General features: G+C 34.8%; 1 protein-coding gene across 1 annotated transcript in view; it reads left to right on the forward strand.

Annotated features, from left to right (window-relative positions):
• Positions 1–9,249: 9,249 nt before the first annotated feature.
• The window catches only part of LOC138707383 (ligand of Numb protein X 2-like), a 474,351-nt gene continuing 462,412 nt past the window's right edge, over positions 9,250–21,188 (forward strand). The window contains exon 1 of the mRNA XM_069836718.1: positions 9,250–9,302. The gene's annotated coding sequence lies outside the window, so the exon portion shown is untranslated. The remainder of the gene's footprint in view (positions 9,303–21,188) is intronic.

A 21,188-nucleotide genomic window follows, 5' to 3' on the forward strand; every position in this document is an offset into this window, starting at 1 on the left:
AGGAGAATGGTCAACGCCTTTGTTACCATGGGAAAAGGACACTCTGCTATGGAACAACATTGTATGGCTATGGGTATGGCAGGTTTGAGCTCACCATCCTTCAACTCTCACCTGATAAAACTGACGGAAGAAAACAAACTTGTTAGACAACATGTGTTGAGAAATGCTCGCTCTGCAGTTAGACGATCTCACATGGAAGTGGACAGTTCTATTAGTGATAGTGATGTTATAAATATTGGTGTGTCATACGATGGCACATGGATGAAGCATGGACATACATCAAAGTATGGTTTAGGTTTAGTCATAGATATTTTAACAGGGCTAGTGTTAGATTTTGAAATAATGTCAAAATATTGCAGTACTTGTGAAAAGACAGGAAAAAAAATGGATGTTGCAAGTGACGAATATAAACAGTGGTATCAAAGTCACAAAGATGCTGGTGTTTGTGAGAAAAAATTTGATGGATCTTCAAATGCCATGGAGATGAAAGCTGCAGAAATTCTCTGGACCCGGTCCATTAGGTTGTGTAATATGAGGTACACAACTTTATTGTCTGACGGGGATGCAAAAACACACCATCACCTTCAGCAGCTTCAAGTTTATGGTGAAGTCATTGACATTAGAAAAGTAGACTGTGTGAACCACGTTGCTAAGAGAGTAGGTAAAGGTCTACAGAATATTGTTAGGGAATGGAGAGGGACAGATTCCTCAATCGGAGGCAAAAAAAAGGGAAGTCTGACTGCAGAAATGATACCTCGACTGCAAAATTACTACAGAAAGGCCATTATTGATAATATCCCCGATGTAAACAAGATGAAGAAAACCATCTATGCAACACTTGACCATGCAATGTCCACGGATGACAAGCCCCTGCATTCAAGATGCCCTAGCGGTGAAAAGTCATGGTGCTTCTTCAACCGGGCCATTGCGAAGCAAGAAGCTGTTCCGAAGCATGACTTGAAAACCATGAAGACAGTGTTGCGACCTGATGTTGTGGCTAAAATCATGCCAGTGTACTGTAGACTAGCTAGTGATGAACTTCTTAGCAAGTGCACTGCAGGAAAAATTCAAAATGTGAATGAAAGTGTTCATAGTGTGATATGGCGTAAGTGCCCAAAAGAAATTTTTGTATAAAAAAAAACTTGAAGTGGCTGTTACTTCTGCTGTGACTGAATTTAACATGGGTTGTACAGCAAACATTTCCATGAGAGATTTAGTGTCAACAGTGAAATTATCTCCTGCAGCATACAAAATTGGCAATAGGAGAGACAAGCGTCGACTGCAGCAAGCGGCTACTTCAACCAGTGAGAACTTCAAAACAAGCAGGAAGAAGCTACGTTTGTCAAAAAGTGTCACTGAAAGTAGGAAAAAGCAGGAGGGGTCAACATATCAGGCAGGAGGGTTTTAAGCAATTTCCATAACGTGTAAGTACTCAAACATAGTGTTGTACTTTAAAACTTGATTTTCTCCCTTTTAAATTTTATTACATTTTAACATGTTAAAATTGCTCCATATGATGCATTTCTTAACCAATTGTGATGAACTTTTTACCACAAGCCCACATTACCTAAAGGAAAAAGACTGTCACATGGATTTTTTAAATATTTATTATTTGCCAAGATATAAATTGATTAAGATGCATGAAATTAATTTTTTTCTTTAAATTGGCACTCACCCAGTTTTGAATTTTTTTCTCAGAAACTAAGAAGTGCTAACTAAAAATCATGTGATAGATGTTTTATTATTGTTAGAGGAACTGTTCTATATTTTTTTTAAAATTCATAATGTTAAGCGTTCATCGTGCAGCATTTTTTAAATATTAATTAGTATTAATTGGTAAATAATTAATTTCTTCAAAACTAATTAAGATACATTGATGAAATTTATAGGGATGTTTTAAATACACATCAGCACTCTGTGGTAAAAATTTCAGTCCATTAGCATCACAAATGCATAATTTGGATATTTCACCTGTTCATTCCCTTAATGCATTCTCTTCCAACGTTCCATTATCTCGTGGGGTGAGAACCAGAAGGTTATATCTTCATCCATTTTGAATCTTGCGTACACCACTTTTAACACTTGAATATAATTAATTGATGTACTAGTGGAATTACTCGTGTTAAATATGTAATATTTGTCCGGCTTACAGCTGTTTCAGTGCTTCACGCACCATCATCAGAGCCTACTAGATCGCGGCGTCATCTCGAACTTCTCTGCCTGTTAGGAGGGTGTGTTTTATTGTTGGAAGGTGTTGAAGTGTGGATTTGATTGTTTACTTCTTCATTGTAGTGTTGTTGGTTCATGGGTATGTTGAGTAATCTGTGTACCATTGTCCTGAATGCATCATGTTTGTGTTGTATGGGGTGGTTAGATGTGTTGTGTATGTGTGGTGGTGGTGGTGGTGGTTGGTTTTCTGTATATTTTGAAGGTGTGTTTGTTGTCGATTTTTGTTATGGTGAGGTCTAAGAAATTTATGTAGTTGTTGTTTTCAAGTTCCAGTGTGTATTGAAGTTTTGGGTGTAATTTGTTTATGTATTGGTGTAGTTTGTGTATTTGTCTTTTGTTTCCTTTGTATAGTATGAGTATATCGTCTACATATCTGTGCCAGTATATTATGTTGTCTGCATACTTGTTGTGTTCATTGTTGAGTATGAATGTTTGTTCTATGTTGTGTAAAAATATCTCTGCTAGTATGCTGGATATGGGTGATCCTATTGGCAATCCCTCTGTTTGGGTGTAGTATTTGTTGTTGTGCGTGAAATAGTTTTGCTTTGTTATGATGTCTGTGATTTCGATGATTTCTTCGATGTATTCTTGTGATGTGTTGTTATCTGTGAGCATTTGTTTTAGTATCTGTAATGTGTCCTGTATTGGTATATTAGTGTATAAGTTGGTAATATCGAATGATGCTAGTGTTGCACTGTGTGGTATGTGTTGTTGTTTTGTTTTGTTGACGAGGTCTATAGTGTTCTTTATTGCTGTCTGTTCTCTGAATTTTATGTTGTTTCTGATGATTTTGTCCATGTGTGTGTGGCTAGTTTGTGTGCTGGTGCCTGTCTGTAGTTGATTAGGGGTCTGATAGGTATGTTTTCTTTGTGTATTTTGGGTAGTGCATTGAGTTTAGGTGCTGCTGGTTTGATTGGTTTGAGTTGGTGTTTTATGTTGTGTGGTATTACGTGTTTGCTTTTGTTTGTGTTTTTTATTGTGTTGTGGTCTAATATATACAGTCGCGCACTTCAACACTTATATTATATATTTATCCATGTATATACGTCGAATCCGGATCATGGTAACTTTTGGTTTTGCATAGCTTAAAGTGGAAGCCATGTATTGCAAGATGCGTGAATGCAAGGTATATAGAGAGGAATAATTATAGTTCACACCTATTTCTATGAAGAAAGAAAAAGTGCAAAAACTGAAGATATAATTAATTGTGTTGTGTAGTATCACAAACAAAACTTACACAACAAAATAGAAACATGCTTTAAACAAAACAACATTACAGAACTCGAAAAAGATCCCACCACACAATACCACAACACAATAAAAAACACAATCAGCAAAAGCAAACACGTAATACCACACAACATAAAACACCAACTCAAACCAATCAAACCAGCAGCACCTAAACTCAATGCACTACCCAAAATACACAAAGAAAACATACCTATCAGACCCCTAATCAACTACAGACAGGCACCAGCACACAAACTAGCCACACACACATGGACAAAATCATCAGAAACAACATAAAATTCAGAGAACAGACAGCAATAAAGAACACTATAGACCTCGTCAACAAAACAAAACAACAACACATACCACACAGTGCAATACTAGCATCATTCGATATTACCAACTTATACACTAATACACTATATACACTATACACTAATATACAGGACACATTACAGATACTAAAACAAATGCTCACAGATAACAACACATCACAAGAATACATCGAAGAAATCATCGAAATCACAGACATCATAACAAAGCAAAACTATTTCACGCACAACAACAAATACTACACCCAAACAGAGGGATTGCCAATAGGATCACCCATATCCAGCATACTAGCAGAGATATTTTTACACAACATAGAACAAACATTCATACTCAACAATGAACACAACAAGTATGCAGACAACATAATATACTGGCACAGATATGTAGACGATATACTCATACTATACAAAGGAAACAAAAGACAAATACACAAACTACACCAATACATAAACAAATTACACCCAAAACTTCAATACACACTGGAACTTGAAAACAACAACTACATAAATTTCTTAGACCTCACCATAACAAAAATCGACAACAAACACACCTTCAAAATATACAGAAAACCAACCACCACCACCACCACCACACATACACAACACATCTAACCACCCCATACAACACAAACATGATGCATTCAGGACAATGGTACACAGATTACTCAACATACCCATGAACCAACAACACTACAATGAAGAAGTAAACAATCAAATCCACACTTCAACACCTTCCAACAATAAAACACACCCTCCTAACAGGCAGAGAAGTTCGAGATGACGCCGCGATCTAGTAGGCTCTGATGATGGTGCGTGAAGCACTGAAACAGCTGTAAACTGGACAAATATTACATATTTAACACGAGTAATTCCACCAGTTCATCACTTAATTATATCTTCAGTTTTTGCACTTTTTCTTTCTTCATAGAAATAGGTGTGAACTATAATTATTCCTCTCTATATACCTTGCATTCACACGTCTGGCAATACATGGCTTCCACTTTAAGCTATGCAAAACCAAAAGTTACCATTATCCGGATTCCACGTCTATACATGGATAAATATATAATTACATATTTATCCACGGTATATGCCACAGTCTAATATATACAGTCGCGCAACTTCAACACTTTTTTTGCCAACATTCACGACACTAGCGCTCAAGCGGCAGGCAAGGCACTGGTCATAGGGTTGTTGATACAGCACGTGCTTTAAATGTATGCGAGATGTTATAATTACGTTTTAATCATGCGTCGGAATAAAGGCAATGTGTGCAATGACAAAAATTGCAGTAACAACAAGTTTAAATCTCCGAATTTGTCGTTCTTCAGATTCCCTAAAGACCAAGAGAAAATCATAACTCAGTCATAATCTATAATCCACGCTTAGGTAGCCTACGTATTGTGTTCTATAAAACATTTATTAGTTATCAGTTACCTATTTGTATGTCAGGAAGGAGAGTTTAAATAAAAACAAAGTAAATACCTGTTACAGTATATTATTCTTTTGCAGAGATCATGTGTAAATGTGTAACCATTCCGATTTTGGATAATGTATCTACAGTTTTTAATGCAAGTACCATTCCATAATTTTTGTATTCGTGTTTTTTTCTTTATATTTTTCAAAGGTTGAATGTTATATTGCATTCAAGTAGGGATTATGGTGTTAATTTTTTCAAGAATTCATGGCGTATTATAATCCTTTTGCAAAATACTCACTTCTTGAATAAATCCAGACTGTGTCGATAAATTTCTGATGTGTTGGTGTAGATTCATGTGGCAGACGTATTAAGTTCTCAAGAAATAAAAGAGCCTTTTTAAATTTAATATAAAAAGCAATCTTTTCTGTAATAATTTGCATGGCTGTTATTGGTAATGAGGTTTAAATTAAAAATTCTGTAAAATACAGCGCAAAGTAGCAATTAATATATCCTTCGTGCTATTCACTGACTACTAATAGTTTAAATAAATTCAATATTCACTGCTACTTTGCGCTGTATTTTACAGAATGTTTACTTTAACTCTCATTATCCATTTTTGACTTACACCACTTCAGCTCTGAAAATAAAATTAGGCCTACATTTTCTGAGTTAATTGAAGTTGCAATTTTTTCAACAAAGTTGTGTGTTCATTTGTTCTCACCTACGTCATAATAACAGTAAGTGCATGTAAATTACGTATTATATAGGTAGGGTAAGTTAAAATTAAGCTTATGTGTGAAAACTGGAAATGTAATGTAAAATGCGGTAAACTTTCCATAAAAATTTAAACCATAATATGAGCACTATTAGCGACTCAAAATAATAATAATAATAATAATAATAATAATAATAATAGTAATAAATTGAAAAATAATGAACTTCATAAATCAATGTCTGTCAAATTAAGGTTTAAATCTTCCCCTTTTTTATTTTTAAGTTTACCTCAGCGGCCGAGTTTACCCCAATTTGCGGTATGGAAAATAGTTAATTTCTCAGGAAATAGGGAGAGGAGTTCGTCACGCGATGTACCCTACGAGATATGCCCTACAATTTTGACTCTTCTCACAAGAAATATAGAGTTCCAATGGTTTATAAATACAAACGTACGAACAATTATATTATTTCAAACCATGATACGTGATCAGGGCCATGATTCAGTTGTAAGGAGCAGAAAGAATTACGTTTATTCCCAGCTTCTGAAACTTGTAGATTAACTGCGTGTGAAATTCTTCCAGGATTCTAAAGTAGAATTAGTAAGAACCATGTACGCTTATTGTATAGCATAAAAATATAAAATAAATTACGCAAAACCCGTTTTCTGATGTGTTATCATATGTCGTGTGCACACTTTTAACTTGCCTGCCGCTAGAGGGCTACTGTCGCGCCAGCTGTCAAATGTTGGCATATTTTATACGTATGAGTTGCGTGACTGTATCTATTAGACTGTGTTATATACACAGTCTACTATATAGAGTCACGAAGCTTGAGTTTTGAGGATGCTAGAAACAATAGACTGTGACGGTACTATTTTGCATTGCCTGTAATGAGGCGATATTAGGGATCCTAGTGGTGAGCAACTATCTAATGTTTGCATATTTACTACGTATTGAGCTTCGCGACTGTATATACTCGACTATGGTGTATATGTGATCTTTGCGAGAGTTTCTGTGACAGATACAATGTAATTAGGTGCAAACCAACGAGCAAACTCGTTGATGCAAACAAAGGAAAGAATCACTAACACAATTTGTAGTGAGTGTACGGCAAGACCGAGCCCCTACAGCCCAGGCTGCGCAGTAGTTTAGAGTCGGGACAAATTGAAGCTTGCGCCCGCCGCCATGTTTGGGGAGAGTGCCGGCTAGCAGACATCCACATATGCAATGTTTAAGGTTTAAAATAATATGTTTTTTTATATTTTATAAACCAATCGGAGTAACTAAATGAAACAAAATCCTGTTGAGATTTAATGCGACTACGTTGTGGACATAATTCAAGTTACCGTTAGTATGACGTGAAACGAAAGATGACGGAAACAATTTGATAATTATCAAAGACGTTGTAGTTATTTGACATCATTTTAGAGCGAATAAAGAATACAAATGCATATTGTAAGCCAGTTCAGGTGAAAATAAAGTTATGTATTAGTAGTCTATTAGCTGTTATTCGTAAAACACTGCCAGCTATGTATTGTACATTACATAAAACAATATATATATATCCTACTATGTACATATGTTTCCTTTGATGTAGAGGAGAAACGAACAATTTGATCTGCTTTCATATTGTATAGTATAATACATCTGTAAAATAAAAACATGTACACTAATGTTCTAGTTTTAAGATATAAATACTATTCATTAGCATATTATCATAGTAATATAAAATAAACTTTAAATGCAGGAATTATTCCGTCAAATATAGATACTTGAACACTTATAGGCTATATGAATTTTAGGCCTAGTGTACAGAATAAGAGCTTACCTATTGATTCTTAATTAATAAGATGGACTTCCTTAAATTTCTTACAAATTTATGTAAATTCATGTTAGAACTCTTAGGTTTATAGTGACATCTGATCTTTATGTATATATGGTCATTATGGTCAATTTAACACGTCTAAAAATATTAATATCTCTGCTTCCATACCTGTAAAAAAATATGTAAGCCTATTGTTTTATTTTGAAAATATTGGCGTAAGTACCATTCATTAGCTTATTATCATAGCAGTAATAGGACTATAAAATATACTTTACAGGCATTAATTACTCTGTCAAACAAATTTTGAATTAGTAATTAGTAGCACTAAGTTATAAGTTTAAACAAGTTTATCAGCGATATTTTGAAAACCTAATATTCAGAACAACGCTTTTTTGTGTTAGATATTCGTCTTCGTCTGTAGCTATTATCTCGGTACATGTCCAACTAGGCTAAGCAAGCAAGAAATAAATTGTACGGTAATTATATTACTGTACTTACTTGTGCAGAGAAATTCTAGATCCTTTCTTGTACGTGTATGTACAATTAAACGCTGCACACGAATTCACCATAGTGAACGGCACACTCAAATTTACTACTTAGGCGTAGAACTCATTAAACAATAACAAACCTACACGTTAGCAACGTGTATCTCTAACTTGTAGGAACACATTCACACTTCGAACATATTACGCATTTTTAAAATACACTAATTGTTAGAAACGACTATTAATGTACTCCATCACTGACTAAAAAACTGAACCTCCTATTAACTTTAACTTTAATGCACTATAAAAAAAAACAAATTAACACACTATTAAAAGGAAACACAAATGAACACGTGAATCTCCATGTGTTGATAAAGTGCTTCCAGATCCTTCCTTGTACGTATACGTACAATTAAACGTTGTACACGAATTCACCATAAAGAATATCACTAGTCACCAAATTAAATTCAATTAATAACATCTACACGTTAGGACCGTGCATCTCTAAGATGTAGGAACGCATTCACACTTCGAAGATATTACGCATTTTTAAAATACACTAATTTTATTATTAGAAATGACTATTAATGCACTCCATCAATGGCTAAAAACTAAACTTGCTGTTAACTTTAACTTTAATGCACTATTAAAAGTAGACAACACAAATCAACACACTATTGAAAGTAAACAACACAAATGAACACGTGAATCTCCATGTGTTGATGCTTGATAAAGTGCTTCTGCTCCCAAGATATGGCGTCGCGCGAACCTGCGCGAGAGGTTTCAAATTTGTACACGACATCAGCGCCAATTTGTGTGTCTAGATATATAACTACAACGTCTTTGGGCAAGACCAAGGTGTCAGATGAAATAATTTGTGCTGCAGTGACATCTATGCACATTTGTGGGTAATTCTCTTTTTATATACGTTGCATTCGACTATTGAATGTATGTGATCTGTGTTTACAGGTTTGCACATATATCCATGTGTTATCTATGAGACAATGTTATAAGTGAAATTCGAGGAAAAGTGATGAAAGTGAATTAATAGGGCAATTTTTATACCAGGTAATTTGTATGAAGCATAAAGTTTCGCGTAACGTTGGTTTGGAATAATACTGCTGTTTTGCGGAAGCTTGTATTGCTGTATCAAGTAGATTGAAATTTCCAAGTGCAATGGTGTTGGTTAATACTGGGTTTTGGTTATAGTACATTTTATCTGTAACAAATTGAGTTACTGCAAAATAGTTTTCTGAATAGTGTTCATAAACGTATAATTTAGTGTGTGGTATAATATGCATAAACTTGAATAAATATGAAGTATGTGTTAACAAAATATTGTGTATCAATAATCCATTGATAACTTTCGATTAACCTGTGTTTTATTTCTGGTGGTTTGGTGACTTCATTTTAGACTTCCCTTCCCTGTCCTGTCTTTTGATTGTTTTGCGTTACCGGCTAATGCATTCTCTTCCAACGTTCCATTATCTCGTGGGGTGAGAACCAGAAAGTTATATCTTCAGTTTTTGCACTTTTTCTTTCTTCATAGAAGTAGGTTCATTAGAACTTCATATTTATTTAATTGAGAAGCATGATGAACCAAAAGATTATATACACCAGTATATATATATATATATATATATATATATATATATATATATATATTCAACTTTACAAAAATATAAATAGTTATGCCGTACGGATAGAACACGACGTCTTTAGTTACAGGAAATACCAGTGGGCGGTATTCCGCCTTTACCTGCTAACGCGAACAAAAGTTGACCCTTGAGGCGGTGGTGTGGGGCAGGAACGTTAAGATGTCATGTTGAAATGGCGGAATGGGTTTTGAAAGAAATTTAACACAACTATGATGAGGCTAACATTTTTTTTAGTTTCCTGTTTTGTGTTCACAAATTCTGTCAATTGGACCAAGCATTTCATTGATAGGCTCCCAATTGGCTTTTGTGTTCTTACTTCCGCTAAGAAGTTCGTACGTTATAGCTGCATGAAAGTTGCAACGTGAAACATTAGAAAGAATGGATCATTTTACTCGGGGTTTTCCAAGAATCTCAGCATTCGTATTTCAAGTAGTTTCCATCCAACTATGCGCCCATATGCAAAATTGTAAAAGTAAAAATTAAGTAATTTGTAAATTAGGCCTACAGCACGACTAAAGGGAAAATTTTAGAACACGGACTGCACCTACCAAATTATGTCTTAAAATACTAAAAAGAGCAGATTTGTCTGCGTTTGTCGAATGCGCATTATTATATTTACGAAAAGGCACTCTTCAGTGCCAATAATTTATTTTGTGTGCACAAGGTTGGAATTTTGAAGTAAGAGGGAAAGGGTGCAGTCTCTACTGGTACCTACAAATAAAATCCACACGGAATTAAATTGGGTGAGTGAGCAGTCCATAACTCTCGACTAATTATCCATTCACCAAACATTCTAGCAATTTCGTCCATAGAATTATTGGTGGTATGGATCGTGGCATTATCTTGCCTATGAGACTTTTCTTCTTTAGAAGAATGGAGCCAGGATTAGTCATACATACTGGTCTGAATTAATTGTTTCTTTGAAAAAAATTGGTCCTACAATTTTGTTCACACTGACTGCACACCAGACTCTGGTTTTACGGCCATGCAGAGGAATTTAATGAAAAGTATGTGGATTTCCTTGATTTCAGTACATATTATTTTGCCTGTTACCATGACCACTTCATGTGAACCAAGCTTCGTCTGAAAACAATGTAAGTCATGGATCGAGAGCGCTGTCATGAACTGATTGTTGAAACGACCTGCAAACTGTCTGGAGGTTGTAAATTGTGCATATTTCTAATTTTGTACAGTTTAGTTGCAGTGTGAGTCATTGTTTTAGAAATTCCACACTGTGCAGCAAGGCGACTTAATGACTTTCTATGGCTGGCTTCTAATTGGGCACCAGTATTTAATTTGTCCTGTTAGAACACGGCATCTTCTTTCACGAATATTTAGCAGATGTATTGTTTATAAATATCCTTTGTTCAATTGCAAACACCATGTAACAACACACGCTACATAACCCACCCGAAGCAAGACACAACTGAACTGACCCTTGCAAACAAGAAGTGAAAGTGACAAGACAGGGGTTGATCAGATATTTATGGCCGTTGGCAATGGAGTGATAATCTTCTGACATATTTTCTAACCTGAACGCATATCTCTGATTAGGATAATTTTGACCTGTAACAGCAGGTCGCCCTATAATATTATTTGAATGACCACATGAGAGTTTTTCATGATGCTCAATAAAAATGTTGATCAATGTTTATTTTCCTGTAAAGATGTTTCACAGTTGAGATTTGAATAAAGTAACCCCTTTAGTTTTTTCTATAAAAAGAGGCACAGAGGTGACAGATGATGGAGGCCTACTTGATGAGTGACAGGAATATTAGTCAACACAGAGGCACAGTTGAAGCAACAAACTCTCTCGGGCTCAAGTATGAAGAATAAAGGAGTTCTGTAAAGATAAGGTTAAAATAAAATACAATAAATCCATGGTGCAACATCTACTGAAAGGTCGACCTGGGTAGTGCAGTCGGTATAGCACTGGCCTTCTGTGCTCGAGGTTGGGGGTTCGATCCCGGCCCAGGTCGATGGCATTTAAGTGTGCTTAAATTCGATAGGCTCATGTCAGTAGATTTAGCGGCATGTAAAAACTCCTGCAGGACAAAATTCCAGCACACCGGCAATGCTGATATAACCTCGGCATTTGCAAGTGTCGTTAAATAAACCAGAGAGACAGAGCCTGTCAAGCTGGTTGCCAGTAACGACTCCTCAACTACCTTAATCTCAGGTTTCATAATTCTCTGCCAAACAGCTACTCAGTTATCTCCTTGGAAAAGTACCTTGGGAGTGCTGGGACCTCTATGGTGGTAGTCAGACTTGGTAGACCACAGAGGTGGGCACAGGAAAGATTAAATGAATAATACATTTGGATGCCAATAAACAAAGTAATTTTGAAGTAAGAAACCATTTTGTTGTTATGTTTTGGGAAACTGTTTGTACCAGAAGGTTCGATTTGCTTACAACTCTTGCTTGTATGTAAGATAATTAGGGTATTCTGAAGTGTCATCATCATTATGTAGCTTGCCCACAAATTGAACCATTTCAGTTTCATGTTAGAGCTCGAGAAGTCTCTTCAGTGATCTAGCAGAGTTGCTGGGGTAAGTTTTTAGTAATCTGGGTTATCTGTTGTGAGACATCTTACTGACATGTTGTATCCACTTCGACTTATAATTTAAAATTTGTTCAAAGGCTCATGTCATTCTCAATTCTTCCAAATTTCTGTATTTGTTTTGTAGGCCTTCTATATATGCTATTCTTCTCAAACATTTCATTTCCGCCGCAGTTATTTTTTATTTATCTTTTGCCTTGATTGTCGAATTTTCAAAACCATATAAGTAGTAGAATCGGAAGAGCCAATATGTTATACAATCTTATTTGGATTTTAGTTCAAGTTTGTTCTGATGGAAACACATTGTTAATGAAACCTGTAAGTTAAACTTTATGAAATTGTTTAATTTATGATTAATATCAAATTCAGTTCCATATGAAATAATAGGCCTATTACTAAATATTTAAACTGATTTATCTGTTCGATTAAATTTGGTTATTTATGACACTTCTGCTTCTTATCGGTGACTGACCTGTAAATGCCATTGACTTTATTCTCGGTACAGATGTTGTTAAATGTATTCTCGTATTATTTTTGTAAGCATATATTACAACCTGGTCATCTGTAAATAGTAGAGTTGTTAGTTTATTCGGTGATAATGAACATCTTTGGTGTATTTCTTTGTCTTTTGATTTGGTAAGTTAAAATCTGGACGACCTTAAATAACAAATAATACTTAATTAGTTACTTACAAATGGATTTTAAAGAACTCGCAGGTTTATTGCCGCCCTCACATAAGCCCGCTATCAGTCCCTATCCTGTACAAGATTATTTCAGTCTCTATCATATCCCAACTCCCTCAAATTCATTTTAATATTATCCTCCAATCTACGTCTCGGCCTCCTCAAAGGTCTTTTTCCCCTCTTGTCTCCCAGTTAACACTCTATATGCATTTCTGGATTCACCCATGCATGCTACATGCCCTGCCCATTACAAACGTCTGGATTTAATGTTTCTAATTATGTCAGGTGAAGAAAACAATACGTGCAGCTCTGCGTTGTGTAACTTTCTCCATTCTCCTGTAACTTCATCCCTCTTAGTCCCAAATATTTTCCTAAGAACCTTATTCTCAAACACCCTTAATCCTGGTCCTCTCTCAAAGTGAGAGTCCAAGTTTCATAACCATATAGAACAACCGGTAATACAACTGTTTTATAAATTCTAATTTTCAGATTTTTTGACAGCAGACTAGATGACAAAAGCTTCTCAACCGAATAATAACAGGCATTTCACATGTTTTTTCTGCGTTTAATTTCCTCCCGAGTGTCATTTATATTTGTTACTGTTGCTCCAAGATATTTGAATTTTTCCACTTCTTCAAAGGATAAATCACCAATTTTTATGTTTACATTTCGTACAATATTTTGGTCAGAGACGTAATCATATACTTTGTCTTTTCGGGATTTACGTCCAAACCTATTGCTTTACTTGCTTCAAGTAAAATTCCCGTGTTTTCCCTAATCATTTGTGAATTTTCTCCTAACATATTCATGTCATCTGCATAGACAAGAAGCTGATGTAACCCGTTCAGTTCCAAACCCTGTCTCTTATCCTGAACTTTCCTAATGGCATATTCTAGAGTGAAGTTAAAAAGTAAAGGACATAGTGCATCTCCTTGCTTTAGCCCACAGTGAATTGGAAAAGCATTGGATAGAAACTGGCCTATACGGACCCAACTGTAAGTTTCACTAAGACACATTTTAATTAATCGAACTAGTTTCTTGGGAATACCAAATTCAATAAGAATATTATATAAAACTCCTCTCTTAACTGAGTCATATGCCTTTTTGAAATCTATGAATAACTGATGTACTGTACCCTCATACTCCCATTTTTTCTCCAATATCTGTCGAATACAAAAAATCTGATCAATAGTCGATCTATTACTCCTAAAATTGCACTGATGATCCCCAGTAATTTCATCTACATATGGAGTTAATCTTCTCAAAAGAATACAGGACAAAATTTTGTATGACATTAACAAAAGTGATATTCCCGAAAGTTACCACAGTTAGTCTTGTCTCCCTTCTTAAAAATAGGTACAATTGTGGACTCCTTCCATTGTTCTGGCACAGTTTGCTTTTCCCAAATAACAAGTACAAGTTTATAAATTTCGCTAGATAATGCGCTTCCACCTTCTTGTATTAATTCTGCAGGAATTTGATCAATACCTGGAGACTTGCATTTTTTCAGATTTTCTATCGCAATTTTGTCTTCTGAAAGTGTGGTTTCATGTATAAATGATTCAGCATTTTGTATTTGAATTTCGTCCCGATCATTTCTATCTGGCCTATGTACATTTAGTAGTTGCCCAAAATAGTTTTTCCATCTGTTCACGATTGAATGAGAATCTGCAAGCAAGTCACCATTCTCATCCTTGGTCACGTTTACCCTTGCCTGATATTCGTTCTTAAATTCCTTTATACCCTTATATAAATTTCGAATGTTTTTATTCTTACTATTTGTTTCTACTTCATTCAGTTTTTCCTTCAAGTATCCTCTCTTTTTATTCCTAAGTGTACGACTTCCTGTCATTCATTGAAATAATTATCTCTATTCTCCTCAACTGGATCCTGTAAGAATTTCTATTTTTCCTGTTTCCTTCTTTCTACTACCATGCAACAATCTTCATCAAATCACGGTTCCTTTTTCTTAGTTTCATAATAATCTATGCTCTGCTCAGCTGCAACTTGGATACTATCTCTGATATTTTCCCACATGCTATTAACATCTAACTCTTTCTCAACTTCGTCAGAACTTCCAAAAGTGGCAAACCTATTCGAAATTTCGACCTGATAATGTTGCTTATTTTCCTCGTCCTTTAATTTCGGAATACTGAATCTTCTAATATTAACTTGTTGCTCTACTCGCTTGGCTACTGATAGTCTTTCTCTAAGTTCTCCAATTACCAAATAATGGTCAGAATTAAAGTCTGCCCCCCCTGAAGGTTCGAATGTCTACTATACTAGTATGTTTTCTTTTATCTATCAAGATGTCATCTAATTGGTTGTGTGTCAATCCATCAGGAGAGGTCCAAGTATATTAATGTATATCCTTATGGGGGAATGTTGTACTTTTGACAATTAAATTTTCTGATGTCGCAAAGTTGACTAACCAAACTCCATTGTCATTACTAGTTACGTGTAGGCTCTCTTTTCCAATAGTTTTTTTAAAATAATCTCTCGTCCTAATTTAGCATTGAAATCCCCCAATAAAACTTTCATGTGATATCTAGATAACTGATCAAAAGTATGTTCCAATTCCTCATAGAAGCTATCCTTTATATCGTCGTCTTTCTCTTCTGTGGGGGCATGAGCATTTATAACTACGATATTGCACCATCTACCCTTAAGTACTAAATATGATAACCTGTCACGATAAATTCGACCTTCTTTTACTGGTGATTTTATTCTTTTATGAACAAAGAATCCTGTTTCTAATTGGTGAGTATTGTTTCCTTCCCCATAATACAACAAGTAATCTCCTATTTGTGATATGCCATTCCCATCTAACCTAACCTCTTGTACTCCCACTAAGTCTCTTCTATATCTAGCTAGTTCTTTTGATACTAATGTTACCCCTAATGTTCTATAAAGACTAGTTACGTTCCACATACCAAATCTCATAACCTTATTCCTTTGTTGTGGTCGTGCCAAAGAATCAGTCCCATTCCGAGGCTTATTGTATGGATTCGTAACAAGCTGTTTTTTTATGCTGATGGGTTGTTAGCCCTTCGCCCAAGCCCCAAGCTGGAGTACCACCCCTTATCAGGTGTCCACGACTGCTTATTCAATATATTCGTTGCTACCCTCCATATCTGGAGGCCGTCTCCTGTATCTCCAACCTGAGGATGTGCCATGCGTTGGTGATAGGGAAATAACAAATAATACAATAATACAACATGAAATATCACGTCTTCTTATCAAAGAGATGTCGGTTACCAGCAACCAGGGAAAAGGAATCCGATTTCTGTGCGTGATGTAATTGCTGAAAAGAACTCTAACGGAAGTGTATCATGCTCATGATAATAAAATAATGCTATGAACTTTTTATGCAGGAATACGCTGAAATTAATGTAAATTTTTTTAAACTCAAGCCCTCCTTAATATTAAATGCTAAAATGCCACACAATATGTGCATATGTAAGTAAGTTATCATTTGAACATGAATATTGGAAGGAATTGTTTCTCAACATTTTCATGTGGTTGTGAAGTATATAAAGAAACGTGGAAAATAGTGGATGTGAATAAGGAGAATATTGAAAGATCAACAGAACATTATAAAGTAATAATAAAGATCCTATCAGAACCTAAAATACTGAACAAAATAGGGGACATATGCTTTTCAAGGAGATGTTAAGACAGGTCTTTTGTTTGAGCTCAGTTGTCATACATGTTACAGGTCAATGACAGCTGGAATAGAGTCGACTTTATTTAACTTTTGTTATATTTGTGAAGCTGGTATGCTTAGTATGTAGAAAGATGCACAATAATAGTATAAAATATGTACATTTCTCTCAATGTCTAAACAGTATTTAATTATAGGTTGTCACTCATATTATTTTCCTCTGATTGAGGTTCTGGCTGATATGTACATCTATTATCAGGCAGTACATCTCACTTGACGATATGTTTCAGAGGAAGAACAATTGTTTGTATCCCTCTGAAGTGTGACTAGTGTAATATGTAGCTTAGTCGGCAGTGTATCCAATGCAGGGGAAAGGAACTGGCCACCCTGCTCCATTATCTCCTGGCCTAGTTGCCTCATAAGTGGTGCCTTGTTAATATCACTGTCTTCAAACAGTTGATTAAACAACAACAACGGTAATATTCATAATCTTGTTACTGATACTTGCTGATAGTTTCAGCATTCATGGCATGTTATTTTGAATCTACGTCTAGATTTTGTGATAAAATAAATAACAAACAGGAATGCTTAGAAAATCTTTATGTCCCACCCGTAATGGTAACGAAATGCTTTTATGTTAAGTCATTACACAATATATGAATGTAATTTTTGTAAATATGACCGTCTCTTAACCAAAAAGGTCTAATGTTGAAGTTCAAACAGAGCAGAACTTTCTATATGTTTATGGTTGCAAAGAAATACAGATCAGAAGTTTAACCCACCCATAATAAAATTAGTTTCATCTTAATTACCACTAATAAATCAATATATATGTGTTCATCACTTATGTTACAGTTAAATAGAGACTAGAATATTTGAACGAAACAGTTTTGTTCCAAGTTTTAAATTTTTTAAAGGTTATTCAAGCCACATAAATCAAGCTAATTCTGTGAAAATGTCCCACCCATAATTACGAAATTGCTGTGTTCTAAATGATCCACAAACTTCCTCCAGGACATTCTTTTCCTCTTTCTCACATCTCGTTTTGTAATTGTTACTTTTCTTTTGTATTTTAATTTTTCTTCTATTTTTTTAAAACTTAGCCAGTTCTTAAGTTTCTCTTTTCTGCTATTAATTGTTTAATATCATCCCAAATTTTTAAGTATATTCTATTTCTATTTTTTTTTATTGCCCACAGAGTTTCAAATGCTGCAATCATTGGTGGTGCATCCAATGTATTCGATGGTTCAGAGAGCCCCCAGGAAAAACAAGGAAAAACAATTGAATTGTTTAAATCAATTGATTTATAATTTACACTTTCATTCTTTGTTTCTTGCTCATTTTTAGTAAGTTTATTTGCAGCTCATGAATTTGTGTCGTATGAAAACCTATGAATTGCAGAGATCGAATACCTACATGATTGTAGTTTCTCTTCTAAACCTTGCCGAGCCAGTGTCTGGACTTGCGTGCAGAGGAAACACTGCGCAGGAACGACTTCGGAATGCCGCATAAGTACATATGTCATTATTGGTTCATTGAATTATTTATATATCTTTTTTATGTGCTTATTTATTTATCTACCCTTGTGCTCTCAATAAAAAACACGTGTTTTAATAATTTTTAATTTGTACAGTCTTTGTACATGAGTACTTATGCAGTATTCTGAAGTATATGGCAGGCCGTTATCTGAACTCAGTTTAATGCAAGTACAGACAAGCCGAGGTAAGACATTTTCCAGAGCTTTTAATGTAAAAATATATGAAAGAAACAGCTGGATTTGCGGTTGTGAATTTACAAATAAATTACAGTATTTTGTTTCCCATGCCTGCTATTTGCTATGGGTAAAGATACGATTTGGACATGCACTGGTGTGTCAGTTTTGAGCCATTTGACACAGAAAATTAAGAACCATGAGGAATCTCGCTCACAAGAATGCTTGCCTAGATTTATCAGTCCTTGGAAGAACAGAAATTTTATTAGGCAACAGCTTAGCTCAGTTCTCAGGCAGAATATTGAAAGAAAGAATGATAACCTAAGGAAAAATCGCTATGTTCTTTCAAAGATAATTCATCATCATCATCGACATCAGGCTCATCTACTTCAAATTTTTCAGAAATGAGCCATTGTTTACATTGTTAGAAAACTATGTAGTGAACCCCATATCATATTAGACATGGACCACCACTGGCTGCAGTTGTTAATATTTGTTTTAAAAATCTCCTTTCCGTTTCGAGATTGTAATCGGGATCATTTGCTTCATTTTAATGTTGTTTCAGTCTTTGTGTATATAGCCATCTTGTACTTCAGTCGTTTAAGAGTCTAATTTTGAAAATTTCATTTTTTTGTTACCTACGAGGAAGGAAATTAATTTTTGCTCCTAAAAGGTAGTGATCTTTATTCAGTTCAACTCCTGTATAGACTGTTAACATTTTCAATTATTATATTCGAAGTTTTAACATTGCTTACAAAGTACAGTAATCTATGATTGATTTTTGATCTCTGGTTTCCCAAGTGAAATTTGTGAATGGTTTTGTGTTTGAAAAAAGTGTTAATGATTTTAAGGTTATTAAATATACAGAAGTCTATTAATAATAATAATATTATCATCATTATTATTATTATTACACTCTTAATATTTTCATTTCTTCTATGGTGTAATTTTACTCATGATCACTGAGAGTGTTCCCCCCAAAAAAGTTAATTTAAACCTATTTTGATAGCAATGCTTCTTTGAGTTCATTTCTTAATTTAATTTGCTATTCATCTACATAGCTATCGTATTGTTGGCTGTGATGTACCTATAGAGTAATGTCTCTTAAGATTGAATTTCTTTGACTAATTTAAAATCTTCGTATATATTATACATTTTGTACTTCAAATTAGATTAAGAAGATTTCTTCTCAAGAGTAGGCGTGGTAGATCTCTGCTTACCGCTTGGACTTGGTTCTTTCTCTGTACACTTGCTTGTTACTGTAACTTCACTGGGCTCACACAAGGCAGCCAGACAACTTATCACATGTACACCCTTGTTGCTCCTTGCCCACAGAACACTATTGTGCACGGGTCTGGTGCAGTTTCTCTAATATTATAATACACATGTGGATTTAGTAGCTTAAATCTTTCCTTTTTTCCACTGCTAATGTGTGACATAATTATATACTTAGAATTGACTGTTCTAAAACATGGAATGACCTGATGAGGTATTCCAGTATATACATTTAGAAGGTTAATAGTAACAGAAGCAAGTATTTTCTATTGTAAAATATAAATTATCATCATCATCATCATCATCATCTACCCAAATTTCATCAGTAGGAAGGTAATCATCGTCTACTTATTTCAAATAAAAATATTCACAAAATATTTTTCACTGTTATGTTGAGCTTAAAACGAACACAAATGAACACCTTCACGGAAAAATGATGTACAGTGAATCTTCTCAAAAGCGGATACCCTTGGGGATTTTCAAAATTTCCACTATTAAGGAGCGTTTGTTATTTTGAAAAAGGAAATGCAGTCCAACAAAAGTAACATTTGCTCAATATGTAACTAAGTTAAATACAGCACACTAATGTTACTACGACTATAATTGATATTGCATAGTAAAGATGAAAAGATAATACAGTAATGCCTCTCTATGTTTTAAAAAATATTTGTACTTTGAAGACTCTTTGAAGCTTAGTTTGTAAATGAATTTTTACTTCTTAGAGTTCGGAGATGAATTTGTACTTCCGAAATCATTTTAAGTTCTTCTGCATCTCCATTAAAAATGAAGTATTTCTTCACTTCATCTGTTTAGTTTCATCCTTACATGAAATAACTGCTTCACTACCTTCAGTTCTGCGATGTTAGTCGATGCAGATGAGACATTGATGGATCTTCGATATACACAGCATCATCAATAGTCTCGAATCGAAGTCTGTAGCAGAATCACCAAACAGTTGTTCAGGTTGAGCACTTTCTTCCTCATATTCATCACCTAATGAATCACTGTCATTTATGGAAAATCCAGCCTTTAGAAAACAGTTACGTACGGTTTTTTTGTTTGATTTCTTTTGCAGATGACACAACACACAGCACTGCATCTAGTACATAGATTTTTTTTCGAAAGCTCACTTGCAGTTTGAACGTTGTTCATTTTTGAGAAAAGATGTCTCACAAAACACTGTCTTAAAAGATTCGATGATTCCTTAATCCAGTGGTTGACAAGTTGATGTTGTACAGACCCAGAAACAAAGTTTAGGCCACCTGAATTTTCCATAACATACTGCACATGCTCTGGGTCTGTACAGGGTGGCAAGAAAATCAGGTGCAACATCAGGATGCGAAGGAGCATTGTCTAGGAATAAGACTACTTTCGTCTTCTGTCTACCCATTTTCCTGTCGAAA

This window comes from Periplaneta americana, chromosome 10, assembly GCF_040183065.1.
Source record: "Periplaneta americana isolate PAMFEO1 chromosome 10, P.americana_PAMFEO1_priV1, whole genome shotgun sequence".
Lineage (NCBI taxonomy): Eukaryota > Metazoa > Arthropoda > Insecta > Blattodea > Blattidae > Periplaneta > Periplaneta americana.